Source organism: Typopeltis vanoorti, chromosome 24, assembly GCF_054136105.1.
Source record: "Typopeltis vanoorti isolate ZY-2024b chromosome 24, IOZ_Tvanoo_1.0, whole genome shotgun sequence".
Classification (NCBI taxonomy): Eukaryota; Metazoa; Arthropoda; class Arachnida; order Uropygi; family Thelyphonidae; genus Typopeltis; species Typopeltis vanoorti.
Window position 1 is genome coordinate 82140294 of NC_143572.1, and position 18095 is coordinate 82158388.

Here is an 18095-nt window from a genome sequence, read left to right on the forward strand (position 1 = left end):
ACATAATATCTGAATTCCAAGCAGTTGTCGTCCCCACTAGTAAACCTTTTAACTGGACTATTGAAGTTGCTTGTTCTGTATGCATTTCAAACCACAATCGAATGTTGATTCTTCTTCTCCCATTGAGCAACATTCACAGAGATCTTGATCCAGTTGTAATGCTAAATTGAGCATCTTTATGATATTACTGGGCCTCATGTCGCTATTTGGATTCAAGCATTCCAACACTTGTTATTCGTATCCAGACATTTATTTCCCTTCCTCTTTAATTAGTCGTCTATTATCACCGAGAGTGTATCTATCCACCAATAAATTTGCCCATAATGTAAACAATCCAGGATATCGCAATTGGCTTTATTGGAAATTGCATTTCACTTTCGGTTTATACTCAACTCCAAATATTTCAAACAAAATGAACAACACGTCTAAAAATTGATTTTCAAAGAGCCAAAAGAGGGAGACTTGCAATGTGTCCAGATGCAACGTTCCTTACGCCAGTTTTACACTCGAATGATCTCTTGTATTATTATCCCAAAAAGGCAGACATCTTCCTTTTTTTTTACTTTTCGTGTAGTTGCTGCATTGACGATCGTTTAATGTCCTGCTAGCATTCAAACAATTTCAAACTTTTAATTTTTTTTTTTTTTTTTTTTGGCTTGAAAATTTTGGTGGGTGATGAATTTCATCGCCCGGTGTGAGTCAACCTCCGCGTTTATAGGTTGCCTGAAGAGAGTTCGAAAAGTTTCATCTTTCAACTCTGGAGCAGTGTTTCTGGACTTTGTAAAAATAAATTAAAAACATAAAATAAAAGAAAGAAAATAGCACTATCCTGTAGGCCAACCCATGTACAAAATTTAGTATAGGTTTACAAATTATTAATTTTAATTAATTTAAATTTTCAATTACAAACAAATTAAAAAATAACAAACTTAATTAATCAATTTTAAAAATGTAACACAATATATGCTGTCCACTGATAATGAACACAGATTAGCTTAAAAGATAAAATTCTTTATATTATAAACGCTCATGACACCCTAAAACAGGTACTTGAGACGCGTGTGAGTCTCGACGACTTGTTTTCGAGAAAAATTTGTATTTTATTGCAAAAAAAAAAAAAAACAGCTAACGCCTATTTGTTCCCGTATAGGGAGTAGGCGGGGCCGTTTACCCTACTAACTTTTGGAGACTGAGTGGGCAGTTCAATCTCCACTGGTAGCCAATCAGAGAGATTGCTTGCCCAAGGCTATCACTGATTCATCGGTACGCAGTAAAGAAGGCGGCAAGCTAATGCCGCCATCTCGTGGTCCCTAACCCTAACACAATATTTATATATATATATATTTTTTTTTTTTTTTTTTTTTGTTGCAGTAAACATAAACTGTCCGCGCGGTTAGCCTAGTGGCTTTGCGCTTCGCAACCATATGCCTGGGGAAGGAGTGTCCTAGGTTCGATTCCCGTCGGAGACGTGAGGAGCTGAAGGATCTTCCTCAGCCATAGCCAAGTTAGCCGGTCTTGGGCGCGGGCAGTAGGGTTTTTTCCGCCAGTTTATCTGGCGTTTTTCATCCCGCAAGCAGGCAAACCGGCCCCGTGAACACACAGGGATACAGCCAAGAATACCTTGAGGCATAGGAGTGACCATTCTATCCTCGTATTTCGGTTACGAAATCCAAGCATGCTTGGAAGGTTGTGGGCCTTAAAGGCCTGTTAAAGCCATTGGGATAGGATAGGAAACATAAACTACCATTCGCTAAATAAGCGAAAAGCATTTCATCCATCTTAACATCTAAATGAGTCTAAAGAAACTTTTTTTTATATTTATAAAAATATTTATTTATATAAACGATTCTGGTTCGAGGATGTATAGTGGTTGGTCAGCGAATGCTTCGCTAAAGTTGGTGATTTTTGTCAGTTTTTTATTTTTCCCTTAGAAAATTAGTGTTTTGTAATATACTAGTCTAGATTTTAATGTTTTGTAGTATACTAGTAGATTTTTAGTGTTTTATAGCGTATTTAGTATTTTATTACATATTTTGATTAAGATAATTCAATGTTTAGTATGTTTAAAATGGCGCCAAAAAAGCCCAAGAAAGGTAATGCTAAAAAAAAAAAAAGCACCGCAGGTAACAACAAGAAGGTTAGCCCTGCTAACGAGATTATTGTACACATGGAGGAGGTTAATGAAAACGAATTAACCGCCCAAATAGCGAAGTTGGAGCAGTTCATTAGAGAGACGATGCAGGATTTGCAAAAAGTTGAGGGGCGTTTAAATGACCACAGGGGAAAAAAAGAAAAATGAACACGAAAGCAAGGAAACAGGTAAGTCAGGAAATAACGGAAATCAGGTACGTGACGTTGTTAGTAAAAAGAAAGAAGTTATGTGTGGTATGGTGTATAATAAAGCATGCCATAGATGAGGGAGTTAACATCGAGTTTTTTGGAGCGAATATTAAAAATATAACGCAAGCAATTCAAAATCAGAAAATAAAATAAAAGAAATAGTAGTCGTAGTAGGTACTAACGACTTATCTGGAGTTAAGTTCAGTATGAGAGAGGACATGAAAGGGTTGTTGGAAGAAGCGAGAGTGAAGATTGAGAAAGTGAAAATCGTCAGTATTTTACCGTGCTAAGATAAAAATTAATTAAGAAGGGCTATGATATCAAACGATTCGATGAGTAGGATGTGTAGAAAGTACAGATCTGAGTTTTAAATGTGTGGAGTGAGTATGAAGGAAGACTGGATTTGTATAAGAGGGATGGCCTACACCTGAATGCGTTTACTATCAGGAGTCTAGAAAAACTAATAATAATTGGTATGAGACCTAACACAAAGAGTCAGGGAAACTAAATTATAAAGGGGGGAATGGTGTGAATTTGAGTGTAAGAGGGACAATGTGATATAACTGTGTTAATGACACGAATGGGCTTTGTCATGGTAATGCTGACAAGGAGAGCACGATTTCGGGTTTGTGTTCATCCGGTTCGGACCCATCAAATGTGCGTAGAGATGTCAACATCTGTAAAACATTGGAGAAGAAGAGTTGGGTAAGTTGTCGAACTGTGTCAGGCATACTGCAGACAAGACAATACAAAAGAAAAAACATGTAGATTATTAGGTCTGTACACGAATGCTAGGAGTATCAGAAACAAAGGGATATAGTTTGTTGCCTTAGTCAATAGGTTGCGACCTCAGATTATCAGAATCAGACCTACTAACTGGTATCGAGTGTCAAGGTTACAGTATTTTTAGGAAGGATAGGAGAGGAGGGAGTCTGCTAATGATATCGGATGACTGAATCCAGTTAGAGTTGAGACCAATGATTGTAGTACTACTACTAACAGTATCTCACGTGACACTGCGTTTGAAGCCATCTGGTGTGAGGTGGAATCTAACAAGATCAATTACATAGTGGGGTGTTGTTGTAGACCTATTGCAGTGGATAAATTCAGTCAGGGCTCTCTCTCTCTCTCAGGCCTGGCCCTTGAACGGTTTTGTTTTGTGAGTTTTCTCCCTTTACGGTAATTAAGATTAACGTGAAACAGACAGCAAAGGCAGTCTGTTTATTAAAACGTGCATATGATTGGTGCGGTATTAACAAAAGATCGCGCGACCGAAAGATAAATGCATAGCCGACAATTGAGGTGAAATGCTAATTCTCTTCAACCGAATTCCATATATGTGAAACTGCCATAACAACATTCACTATATATATTTCTTGATTTTACCATGTTCGGTTAAATTTTATTGCTGTTTTGGGGAAGGCGAACTCACAAACATCTAATTAATAACAATAGTTTTTAGTTAGATGCTGTGTTTAGCAGTGCAAGATATGGTTTTGCTTGAGTCTATACAGCAGTTTCTGTATGAGGTGACAAGTGATTCATTAATTAGTGTTGTATTTATCCCATTTGTCTGTAATTGCACTATTTGTTGAGAAATATATTACACAGACTGCTCATACCTCATTCACTGATATAATAAAATTATGTACTTATTTTTCTTGCCTCATACAGTGTAGTGGCTGGTGGGGAGGGTGTGTTGTTTACCACTGCAAGCGAGTTACTATCGCCCGACGTGAACGTATTTAAGCTTTTTTTTTTCATGTGCGAGGTATATGCGAAAGTTTTTAATTTCTTTTTTCGGAAAGTAAAATCAGGGATGCGAGTTATATTTCAGTAAATGCGGCATTTCAACTGTGGATCAGCACATCGGTCCCATCTTTAAATAGAAAAACAGCGCGAATTACATTGATAATACAAAACGGGTTTGTGTGTAGTTTCTGAAGAGAAATAAGTCTGTAACGATTCCCAATCGTTAGAGACCTTCCCACAGAATTCCCATCAGTTGCAATGCGATAATATTAATACGCTGAACGAAAGGAAAGATTTGCCTACTTGATGGTTACTCGACCAGTCGATCGCATTCAAAGGTAAATACAATTGGTTATTTTGTAGGAACATTTTTCTGTTTTGTGACTTTTCTCCCTTTACGGTAATTATGCCTACATTATTGTATTATTATTCAACAATTGTTTACAGTTTTGAATGCCTATATAAAGTCAATATCAACAGTTGCCTGAATACGAACACGATGAAAGGGACAAGTAGGTTTGGAGCCTCCCCAGATAGCATTCAAAGGTAAATACAATTGATTATTTTGTATAGGGCCCCCGAACGTATTACTTTAGAATTTAACCACTGACCTGGTGGATCGGTTGCTAGTGATGAAGAAATGCATCACCAAATACAAAATTTGAGCTCGAAAAAAGTAATCATAATGGGAGACTTTAATTATCCAAATATTGATTGCATTGCAGAAGAATCTCATGAAAAGAATGAAAATGCATTTATTGAGCTGTTGCGGAACAATTTCCTCAAGCAGCATGTGACAGAAGGAACTCAAGAGAAAAGAGTGTTAGATTTGATTATAGTGTCAGAGAGCGTTTCACTTAACGACGTAACTATACTGCCTCCGTTCAGTGAGAGTGATCATGCGGTACTTACTTGGTAAGTGACTAAGTTTATGAATGTTCCATTCAGAAAAGATTACATGCACAGGTTACAGGAAATTATGATCAACTGAGGAGTATATTTAGTTCAGTGGAATGGGATCGGTTGCTGGATGGAAAGAATATCGATAGTGCATGGGAAGCGTTTAAACAATACTTAAAGGATGCGATATCAGAATGTATATCAGAGAGTTCGAAGAATAAATAGAGTAGGAGCCAAATGGATGTGTAATCTTATTAAGCCAGAGATTCGTAAGAAAAGTGCGATATGAAAGGTATACCATTTGCATAAGGATGACGTCCGTTATGAAAGTTATATGCAGCAGGCTAGAATAATCACAACCGTTACATGGAAAGCGAAGTCTGAGTATGAAAAGAAACTGGCTCTGCGTGCTAAATACAATCCACGAGAATTTTATCGATATGCTGCAAGTAAACGAAAGAATGAATATGAAAGGATAACTCTTCTAAATCCAGATGGCGTGAGAATTGCAGATACAGAAGAGTTGTTCACCTAATAAGTGCCCATTTTGTTAAAAGCTATCAACCTGGTGAACGCAATAGTGAGCTCCCTGTTACCTCTTCACTAGATAAAGAAACGCAGGTGTGTGAGGCCGAGGTATTAGAGCTGTTGCAAATATTGAATAAGAATTCAGCAATCGGGACTAATGGAATATCAGATAGCTTTTTTTTTTAGAAGCTATCTGATATTCCATGAGGAACGGCCAGTTCAGCCTCTTTTAGAAGCTGAACTGGCCGTTCCTTGACCAGACTGTTTGATATGAGTCTCAGAACAGGGAAGATTCCGCAGGAATGGAAGGAATATATGGTAATTCCATTGTACAAGGGTGGTGCAAAAACCGATGTATCCAACTATCGACCAATTAGTATCTCACGAGTGGTGGTGAAGATTTTGGAAAAAGTGGTTGGGGCTCCCATTCAAAAATGGGTTGACAGTGAATCATTACTTTGCAATGAACAACATGCGTTTACTAAGGGAAGGTCATGTTTTTTGAACTTTCTCACATTCTATAACAATGTTACCATGGAAATTGACAACAAGAATGGATACACCATGACACTTTTGGATATTTGTAAGGCTTTTGACAGAATACAGCATGGTTGACTTTTGCATAAATTGGAGAATGAGGCCTTATTTAGGGTGTTCACTTAAGATCTTTGGATGCCATCAAGTGTCATAGACGGAAAGCCAATTAAAAAGCTTTAGTTCATGAATTGGTAGCCCATCCGCCACAGGTAGAGACAGGTAATATTTCTGTATCTCCTGTCCCTGCCTCTCCATATTCCAGCCACCATCCTGATGTTGAAGAGGCTTTGATTCTCAGACTGACATCATCTCTAGATGATCCTCCTCTTCCAGAATATAGCCATCAAATTCTTAAATATCTCATCCAGACCACCTTCTGGGAATGGATGATATCACAGATCAGTCAAATGACAACCTCCATGCTCAATTCTCTGAACACTTGATGCCTCGTCAACATCAGCCTACGTCTCATTCTACAATGACTTTGTCAAGCAGAAAAAGATGGCCTATGCAGCTATGCAGGCCCTCGAAAAAGGAATAGAGGGCAATGTACCAAAATCATCCTTCCCTTAGTAAACGCATGTTGTTTATTCTTGTATCTATTTATTCTTTATTCTGGAATCATGAACTGGTAAAGAAGTACTTTGATTATGGTGTCTTTGATATTTGCTGTTCTTGTTAATTAGACGATAGAGTTGTGCGATGACTTTAGATGCCTCTGTGCATGAGGCTTTGATATGAGAGTTGATGGTTAATCCTCTGTCCAGCAACACACCGAGGTATGTTTGGCTTCTGATTGCCAACGAATTTTTGTATTAAATAGGAAGAGGTCTCCTTTAGGAAATATTGAACTTTTAGTGAAGCGCATGGTAATACTCTCTTGGGATATACTTGCAATCTCCATTTTGAGAACCATTGCCCTAGATTTAGCAGATTTTCTTGAAGTATTTTTGGTGACAAGATGTGGTTGAAGAAATCAGGCTAGTATTATTGTATCATCTGCATAGAGGGCTATGATGGATAACATTGGATTGTGTGGGATGTCTACCATATATATTGAGAACTGTATCGGTGCCTGCAAGGACCCTTCATTGAGATTGTACCATTTATCATGACCTGCATGTGCCTGTCGCAAAGATATGACTTTACTAGGTTGATCATTTCCAATGGTATGCAAGCTGAAATATATATGTATAGCAATCCAAAGTGCGATATTTTATCAAAGGCCTTTGCTGTGTCAAGAAAAACTGCTCCAGTGTATTGATGAAAATTAAAGCTGGTTGTGAAAAACTGAATCAATCTATGAATCTGTTGGGTAGTTCTGTGATACTGACGAAACCAAATTGCTCTTTAGGGAGGATATTTAACTTGTTTACAGCTGCTTGGAGTCTGGAGAGGATAAGGATAATTTTTCTTCAATTTTGCCCAAATTAGAAATCAGGCTGATGGAACGATAACTTTGAGGTAGACGTGGATCACTGCCAGGTTTATGAATTGGAACCACATCTGCTAATTTCCATGAGGAAGGAAAGTATTTATGTCTGAGTATTGCATCTATTATTGTGGTCAGATGCACAGTAGCCTTTCGGGGCAGCAATTTAATAATTTTATTAGAAATGCCATCAGTACCAGGAGCTTTTTTATTCTTTAACAGCCAACTCATACCTACTCAATGGTATGAGTTGGATGTTGCAGATATCAAAGAGTTTTAATGTGTATCTGATATGGTTGCGAATTTTATAAATATGATTGATGTTTAAGTTTTCATATGCAGGGCTGCACTGCTTTTCTAAAGTTTTTGCTGTGGTTTCCGCTTTTTGAGCATCTGGATGCAGAATGCATAGATCAGATTTGAGAGGAGGAAGAGATTTATATTTGTTTCTAATATTTCTCAGCAATTTGGATAATTTTTCAAGATGAATTGATCACTGTGTGCTATGGAAGTTAACTTGTCTTTCCATAATTTGTTTCTATGGTCTTTAAGTGCATCTCGCTATTTAGTTTGCTGAGAAACTTTTTATCCAACGGTGCATGGGTGTTGTGTTATCTTTCTATTGCTTTTTTTTTCTAATAAAGTTCGTGATATCTTCTAGTGGTCGATTGGACTTAAAAGCAGTTGTAGTCGAGATGATAGACAATAAGGCAGTGTTGATTTGTTGAGTACGTTTATTGACTGCAGTTTAATTCTTCCTTGTAAGTGATATGAGGAACACTGCCAATATAATCTGTGAATATTTTGGATAATTTTTCCCAAGATAGGAATGTGTGATGGGGAGGGGACAGTCCCTCCTGATTTTCCAATTGGAGCACAATTGGGTTATGGGCAGATGTCAACTCATTTAATGATTCCGGGCCGTACTGAAGTTTAAAATTCTGGAGGACAACTATATACAGGACGTCGGCGGTGCCAATCTGACAGTGATGAGTTGGTTGAGTGGGGCCTGCCGCAGCTGCGCAATTAGACCTTAAGCAGCTGAAGAGGATGCTGCCGTTCTTGTTGGTGGTTTGCTGTTCCATGCACGATGTTTTGCATTTAGGTCCCCAGCAATAATGATTGGTTTTTTAGTGTCCAGAATGGAATCCAGATCTGAACGTAGGCAGAGTTTTTAATGGTGGGTTGTAGGCTGAATAGATTTTTAGGTTACCGGCAGAGTTTGTGAGAAATTCTACTCTGGTGATCTCAAGGTTAATGGTTGAAGGGTTGGTTACTGAGTGGTGCTTGATGTAATGATTAATGAAGATGGCAGTGCCGCCTCCTCTATAGTCGAGTCTATCTCTATGTAGCTGATATCCTCTTAATTTGGGATTGTGTGCGGGTGTAAGATGAGTTTCATTATTTAAAATAATATACGGATGAAGTCTTTGAGTGAATTCTCTCACTTCTAAGATTTTGTTCTTCAGTCCGTTGGCATTCCATGCAATTATCTAAAGTGAGTCTGGGAGAATTTTATTCTTGTTTATTGGGGAGTGAAAATAGGGTGGATTGAGTTTCTTTTAAGAATCTTTTTGCAAAATTTAATGAGGGAGTTGGATTTGTTGAAGTCTTGTAGCATGTTTGCAGCCAGATTTAAATGAGTTATAGCTTGATTCTGATCTTGTGTCGTCTTTCTTGGGCGGGCCACTTCAGCATAAGTCCTTGTCTGATGTTGTTTACCTAATCGCCTGATGGCCTCAGACTGAGGCGGCTGTGCATCTATCGTAGTGTGTCAAGTAACAGGAGATTGAAGAACTGGGGCTTCAGTAATGTCAAAGAGATAGTCTGTTTGGTTAATTCGACCCATCTGCATTTTGGGTGTTGATTGCATCCTCTGTAGTTGGCAGGGTGAACGCCACTGCAGTTTGCATATCTGGCAGTGGTGGTTTTCGACTTGGTGCAGGTGTTAGTGAGGTAGCTTTCACCACACTTCAAGCATCTGTACTGCGCTTTGCACAACTTCTGAGCATGGCCAAAATTTTGACACCTGTGGCACTGCCCAGTTAAGGCCCTCTTCATCAGAGGTTTCGGAGTAATCTTAAGCTCACAGATTGATTTCAAATTGTAGATGTTCTTGTGGACAATGTGTATCTCCACCAGGACTAACGGCATCGGAGTTTTGTTTTTTTCTGAAAATTCTGCTGACCTTTATGAGAAGCAGGTACTGAAAGCAGAGATAAGCAGCCACTTCCTCTGTGTCTACGCCCTCAGAGACACCTCGGAACATCACAATCAAACGCTTCTCAGAGCTGAGAGCAAAGGTGTGATACTGTATACTTCTGGGTCCATCTCTTTTGTTAACTTTCTGTAGTCTGTCACCGTGGCGGGCTGAATTTTAATGCCTTCGTCAACATTATTGGCTGTAGACTAGTTTATCTGTAGATTACCCATGGAGAATCTTAAGGCTGTCCATCTCTGCTTTGCCCTTAGGATGATTGGGGCACCTTCTCGTTGGAAGAGGCAGAGGAGTCTGAATTGGGAGTGTCTTTGTCCATGCCATCATCCTTGGGTGGCTCTGTCGTTTGTGTTTTGCGCTTTTTGCGCACGTGAGTCTCTCCTTGATCTGAGGGTGCAGACGCTGAGACTACTAAATTTAGTTTTTCCTCCATTAGGGGAGTGTCTTCATTATCATCATCATCACCGGATAAAGAGTACAAATTGAGGAAGCCAGGCCACTCAAGCTCGAACTTTTTAGAAGCTTTTTTTAAGAAGTTCAGCGCTAGTCCTTTATCGAACGAGTCTATGAAGGTGTCTCCGGATCGATCTCGCTCATAAAGTTCACTGTGCGATTAATCGCGAGTGAAAATCCCGCAGGTCAGGAGAACCTGGCAGCAAGATCCTGTAGACTTAGATGGTCAACTGGCAGTGTTTGTTAGATAGAAATCAATAAGTGTTGTAGTGTTGTGGGATGATTACCGTGAACTTACATGGCTTGGCACGAAATACCTACTTCCCTAAAGACCATTAATCCAGCACTGGTCCTCATTTCAGGTGGCGCCTATGCGACCATTGCGTACACATTTCGTGTAGATGGGGAGACAGTAGGAATTCGGGCTCGGTTACAGCCAGTGCAATGCAAGAATCACGGAATACCTCCGAAAGTAGAATGGTACAGCCAAACAGTACGTGGATATCTAGCAGAAGGAAGTAAACACGTCTGTTCTCGTCAAACTCTCAATCCGCCCCCCCTCCCCCCACACAATTTTCCTCAACATTTCCGTATATACGCTCGGACTTCCCTTGTGTGCATGCGCGCGTCTCTCGAAAATGATCACGTATTGGCCTTAGGAGATGTGACGTCATTCTTCGCGCATTTTTTGAAATTTCCATCTATGACAATTCCTGGAATTCTTCACTAATTTTATAATCAGAGTTGCTAATTTAACGAGTTAATATCGCTACATGATGACGTCATGAGTCACATTATTTTAAGAAAGGCTCATTACAATATTATTACAAAAATTAACGATACTGAAGGTAATTTAATGAGAGATATTAAGTTCTTTGTTGATAATGCTAAACTGAGTATGATAAGAGTAGATAAAATAGACATAAAGTTCTTTCAGAATGACCTGAATAAGCCAAGCGAAATCTGGATTTGTTTACTTTCGGTTGAAGTGGTTCGAATGTACACTGTCTACCAATAATTGTCCAGACACCCTTTTATTTAAAGTAATGGAACATTCCTGGTTTTTTAATAACATGAAAAACGGTGCACAGATACGATCAGTATTTCATCGTAGCAGTTGAACACAGGGGCTATAGCAACACGATGAACTAAGTGACTTCGAGAGAGGTGTCGCCATGGGCCGTTACATTGGTAGCATGACCACACGGGCCATTGCTGCTCAACTGAGTTTGCAAAATCAACGGTTGGTGATGTGATCAACAAATGGATACGTTCTGGTCATTAGTGGAGGAAAACACTGAGGGCGGTTTATCACCCTCCTGATAGGGACAGTAGGATGTTAAAACCGGTGGCACGCAAAAACCAGCTTCAATCATTATCATCACAGAACATCTATGATGAGTTCCAGTACGCTAATAACACAGGAATGAGCACTCATACTGTACGTAAATAATTTTTTGTTTCGTTTACATGGAATAGCAGCGGCACAAAAGCCGAACACCACAACACCGAACAAATCGACTCGTCAGGCCTGGTACAAAGAGCGTGGGTACTGGATAATTGACCAGTGGAAAGCGCTAATTTGGAGAAATGAATCAAGGTTCACCTGTTTCCAGTCTGATGGCGGAGTGTGGGTGTGGAGGCAGCCTGGTGAATGCTTGTTACCACAGTGCATTGTACCCACAGTAAAATTTCGTGGTGGAGGAATAATGGTGTGGGGTGTATTCAGCTGGTTTGGAGTGGGACCACTGATCGCTGTCCAAGGTTCCATGAAGGGCTCAGTACCTTGATACTCTGGAAAATCAGATGCTGCCTACACTGTGGAGCTTTTATGAAACGGACCCGTGTTACTATATAGACGACATTATCCCAGCCATAAAGCTGCAGCTGTTATGGAATAGTATGAAGAGACGGGTGTTAAATGGCTGCCCTGGTCTGCGCAGAGTCCTGACATGAGGTAGAGAACAATATGTCCTCGATCTGTCGCTGAACTCAGTGCTGCTCTGATGGAGGAATGGAGACAAATTGCACCCGATGTCTGACCTTAAAGTCTGAGGGTTTATCAAATCACCACTGCCAGTAACGGGCGAAAAGCACTACTGTATGATCTTCTCTTTAAGGGTTGTTAGAGAATTTGACTTAGCAAGATAGCTTCACTTGGAACACGCTTCTATTAATTCGATGGTATTTTATGTTCCATTGCGGTTAGCGAGTACGTCTTGTGGATTAGGTGTAGAGATTGTCTTGATCAATGTTCAGTAAGGGGAGGATATCTTTAATAATGTAGCAAACAACTGCCTCCTCTTTGACTTATCCTCTTATAATGGTGGGGTTTCTCTCTACTTCTTGATTTCATATTGAAGACAGCAAATTAATTATTTTTCTTGTTTAATATTCTTACGTCTAACTACTGTTTTTATTATCGAAATTTAATCTTTATATATATATATATATATATATATTAATTATATATATATTAATAGATTAATATATATATATTTATAGATTAATACAACTAGTTTCGGCTTATAATAGCCTTCATCAGGTATTCTTAAAGGAAGAGAATAGTAATAAATATTGAAGTATCTAAAAACTTGAAAATACAGGTAAAAAATCGCCACACATAATTGATACATAAAAAACGTTGTATTTTTTCAAGTTGTTCTAACAGGCGTGCCATTGTTTATTGCAAGTATGCGTGCAGACTCACGTGAACGCCAATATTGAATAACTGCAGCATGGCTATCTGGGATGTTATAACTCAAATTGTTGTTTAAGTGGACAGGATTCAGAAGGATTTCCCTTGATTCTATAATTTTTCTCTCATACTCATCATCAGAGCGAAAAATATTTTCTGATCTATCCCAGCAAACGGAGTGGCTTTGTTGATCATCATTAGGATTATTTGAAAAAAGAACATGACTGGATAATGCAGTTGCATGAGATCTTTTGTAAGAGATGTCTCTTTTATGCTCTTCTATACGTTGCTCAACAGATTTGTTAGTTTGTCCGAAATAAGGGATATTGCAATCGCACCATAATTTATATACACCTGGATATTTTAGGTTGTGATGAGGAGGCTTTGGATGGCTGATTAGAGAACGAATTTTTGGAAGGGTGGTGAAGAACGTCTTGATGTTATATTTTTTAAGGACTTTTGCTAATTTGTTAGAGACGTTGTAGAAGCGTGTAGAAGCTGTTCGTGGGATTAGACAAAACATCAGAACATTAGTCAAATTAGTCAGGACATTAAACAAAACATCACACATCCGTTGTGTCCCATCTACCCTATTCTCCGGACTTAGCCCTAGAAGACTTTTCTGTTTCCAAAACTTAAAACCACTTTGAAAGGATCGTTTCCAAACCGTAGAGGAGATTCAGGAAAATGCGATAAGAGAGCTGCGAGCCATCAGAAAATGTGAGTTCCAAGAAGCATTCCAACAATGACAGAAACGTTGGGAACGGTGTATCGCCACTAGAGGAGGACTACTTTGAAGGGAACAGCACTTAAAATGGTGAAATGTGCAATTATGTCTTTATAGCAAAAGTTTGGTCTTTTTTTTTTTCTTTTTTTTTTTTTTTTAAACACGCCTGGTATATAGTTATGCTATAAACAGTAAAATGGATCCCAGAAGTGTACATTCTGTACACAACAACAAACGACGGATAGGACATTCAGTTGATTTAAAATATCTTTTCAGTGGTCGATTACGAAAGCAATGCTGACCAGTTTCTTCGTCGCCCACAATAAGTTATTTATTTTCCAAATAATAAAAGCACGTGACATCTTTCGTCTGTGGAAATATCCTCCAATCGCTTTGACATGCAGTTTGTCGGAAAGGGTCTCACAGAAATTTCTACAACCGAAGATTGAGTGAAACGTGCCATGGCTTTGGCTGATGCATTTAGTTAATGAAAGAAGTTGATAAAATATTTTAGTTATTTCTGAAAATATAATTTATATACAGGAGTTCAGTGCTGAGGTTTGCAAAAGTATGTTTTGAAATGTTACTTTGTTGGAGTCTTCTATTAATGTCAATATTTGAGTGATAATTAAAAATAAAAATAGCCCACCTGAAGTCAAAGACCCATCATGGAAGGTAACTAAGAAAAGACATTGATGTAAAGCAAACATTTCCAGTAATACTTTACTTTAAAGATTCATTGTCTGGACAATTCATCTGATAACCTGTTTTAATCATCCCTCATTTCCCACGATAGGATAAGCCTCACCCTCTCACTCTCAACACCTTTACGTAATTGCGAAGGACGATCTCTTCTATATATCTTCTGATTATTTGCAACTTTTGGAAAATTATCTTTCTGGTCAACTCTTCTTAAAATTTATATTTCAGTTAAAACTCCCCTTCCTCTTTTCGTCATTATGAAGCCCTGGAAATTACATTCCCCCAACATATCCTTAATGCCGATATTTTACACCTCCGCTATCTTTGTTACCTCTCTTCGAATCTTCTCAAAGTTCTAATCCACAAAATCCAAGCGAACGATATCAATGCTTTTTCTTGTTGATGTAACACCCCATTTCTTGTTTTCACCAAATTCTTTACCCGTTACCAGATTCTGCATAGAATCCTCAATGTAATACAGAGTATTTTCTTTCCTTTCATTGATCTATACTGAAATAGTCTCTCTCTCTCTCTCTCTCACACACACACACACACACACACACACACACACACACACACACACACACACACACACACACACACACACACACACACACACACACACACACACACACACACACACACACACACACACACACACTTTTAAATGCAACCCAGTGCCCTTTTTCGGTTGGAATAGAACTAAGCTCGTTTCTCGTCGTCACGAGAGGAATCTTTCTATTGATTTTTTCCAACCGAAAGTAAAGTAGCTGATCAGATACGGAGGTGGCAGGGTGTTCTTCTCCTGAAACTCAAGTTTATCATCCCGCATACACGCAAATCGACCATGAGAACATACGCAATTTACAGACAAAAAATGCTAGTCGTGGTCGTGCGCAGGAGATGTTGTGGTGTATAGACAATGACTGTATTAACAGTTCTGTATAGGGTGGAATGAATGGTGGAGACGGAGAACTGTACAGTAGAGTGCTCTCCCTTGATGAGTTCAAGGATTCATCAAGGGAGAACACTCTACGTCTACTCAACTAATACCACTACTAGTACAGTAACGAGGGTATGAATCGCTTGTGCAAGTGTCTAACTTGCGCCCCCTACCCAAAAATGATAAAAATTTTGAAAAATTTAAATGTAATAAGATAAATTTTACTAAATGCAATATGTTAAATACTTACTATTAACTCCATCAAAATGAGTTGCAGTGTGTTGCAGAATTTGTGTGTCTAAAGCGGCGTATTGCCGAAATTTAAAAATTAATATAAAATAACAGACTTTTATATCTATTTATTTATTATTATTTTTTACATTTTGTTTACGTTTTGTGCCCCCAAACCTAGTTGCGCCCGTGGCGAGCGCCTCTTTCGCCACGCCCTCGTTAGGGGAATGATCACTAATAATAAAAGTGTAACCACACTTCTTCTACTTGGAGACGGCTTGTTTCATTAATGTACAGAGAATATTTTCGCCATGTACCGAACTTCCATCCTCTTCCAAATCAATCTCCTCCAAAACTTTAACAACCCTTCCAAACTGTCAAGTGATGTTTCATAATTTGGTCATTTTTTCTATATTTGGAAAGCTATATCATCTTTCCGTTATGTCATTCATATCAAACCTTTCAAGATGAAAGATTCCTCTTAAGTCTGGAATGCCAAATATCAATCAATTTCATTCTTTCTCAACTTTTCTCAACTCTTGATGAAACTTCTTCGTCTTTGAACTTCTTTAAAGTGAGTTATCTTCAGTGCAACATTTTCTTACCTTTTGGAACAATATTATTTCTAGCAGTATAAAAATCTTAAATATTTATAGTCACCAACAATTACCACTCTTACCTTTTACCTTTCGTCCTCCTATCATCCCATCTAATAAATAACTTTCCACGTCAATCTTTCTCTTGATAGCAACAAGAGAAAAATGTCTTTAGTTTTTGTCTACCTGTTTCTGCAATCGCCTTTCATACTCCACTTTGCTTCGTTTCTATACTTGTGACTCCTCTAGCTTGAATTTCATAGGCTTCGTACCTCGTTCAATACTCCTCGGGTTGTAGTTTTCCTATTAACATTTCCTGTAACCTGTCTGAAAGCTGGTATATCGTCTACCCTCTCATCATCCAACGTGATTACCAAATTTATGACCCTTTCTACATCATTACCTCCATCATAAACTGCATGAAACAGTGTTATCTAGAAAACTCGAGAAACGCTGTGGAATCATTCTATCCTGCTATTTCCTGATTCCACGCTTTTAAAGTATTCACACTTTTTTTTATATAGTTCCCGCTTCATGAAATGTTTTTGTAAACCTGTAATAGTTTAGTACTTTGCTGAGCCTAATTATTTTTCATGTTGTTTAATAATATTATAATTCTGTTGTATTTTAATTGACTTTTGTAGTCCTGAAACTGTGTTCTAGATAGCGAAGATGGAAATTTTTGAATCTACTTCAGGCCCTCAGTTAGCTGCGTAGGTCTTATATCGGCGAATGCATTCATCTCCCGAACATTTGGTGTAAAAGCCATTGTTTTCTGCAAGATTCGAACTCATTTCTTTTCCCCTTTCATACTAGGACTGCCACTAATCTAACGAAAGATTGAAGCGTAATGCGACATCTGAAGATAAGATGGCAAAAATCTGAATTCCAAACCGTGAGAAAAGATTGAGAATTCACCGATCAATACCATCTGAAACGGTCAAATGGAATACCCTGTACGTCTCCATTTAAGACTTGCTATGGTTTGGGAACAAGTGTTTCTGAGCAACGTAAATTGGAGAATTTTCTTTCTTTCACCAATGCGCAAAGCGTTGAAAGATGTAAGGGTTTTAGTACGATTGAATTCTCCGAATAGTATATCAATCAACCGATGAGGGCAGGGAAGTTACAAATAGTTCTATATGCTAATTAATGCTGATTGAAATGGATGTCATATGAATATGATAGCTGCATTGCATTCATTTGGATACTCTTCCTTCAGATTTCATTTTATGAACAACTGTTACACTAGTAGTTAGAAAGAATGACGAAGAGAAGTGGGAAGTTATTAAATTCATTATGAAGAAGAAATGTATGTAAAGGTAAAGGAGCATCAAGAAAATGGATAAAGGAGCATCAAGAAGTTGAACATAAACTGAAAAGGTGCTGATAAGGAATATCGAATAACTGCTGCCCAGACCACCAGTCGGTCCCTAAAAAAATGTAAAGAGGGACCAGATAAAAAAAAGAAGAAAATTACTTACGGTAACAGAGAGATAGTAGAATTAGAGACGGAAGAATACCTTGAATCGTGAAAAAAACATGAACAGTGAAATTACAGAACCAGAAGTTTTGGACCAGGGATATTGCACGAAGAAATATAAAGGACGATCAATGAATTTCCAATCTGGATAAGTAACCTGCAACAGATGAAATTCTTTCTGAAATTATAAGAATTGTTGTGTTGCGTCTGCCGGATTTCGGATTCCAAGATTCCATCGCGATCGATTAGGATTAGCAAGTATTTGATTTCTAAGCAAGTTGCAACTTATTAGCTGAGAATTTAAATCAACAGAATTTAAAACAATCATTAAGCAGAATATATGAGGTTTTATCTAATCATGGACTTTAAATAAATGAAACAAAAACTAAAATAATGGTGACAGTGTGAAAATACAAAGTAGGAAGATAAAACTGTGATTAGAGGTAAAAATTTTAAAAAGTAAAATCACTCATATAACTTGGAGGAATCATCCAAGATGAATGTGAAAGATATACGGTGAAAACACGAACAAGAATTAATATGGCAAAAGAACTA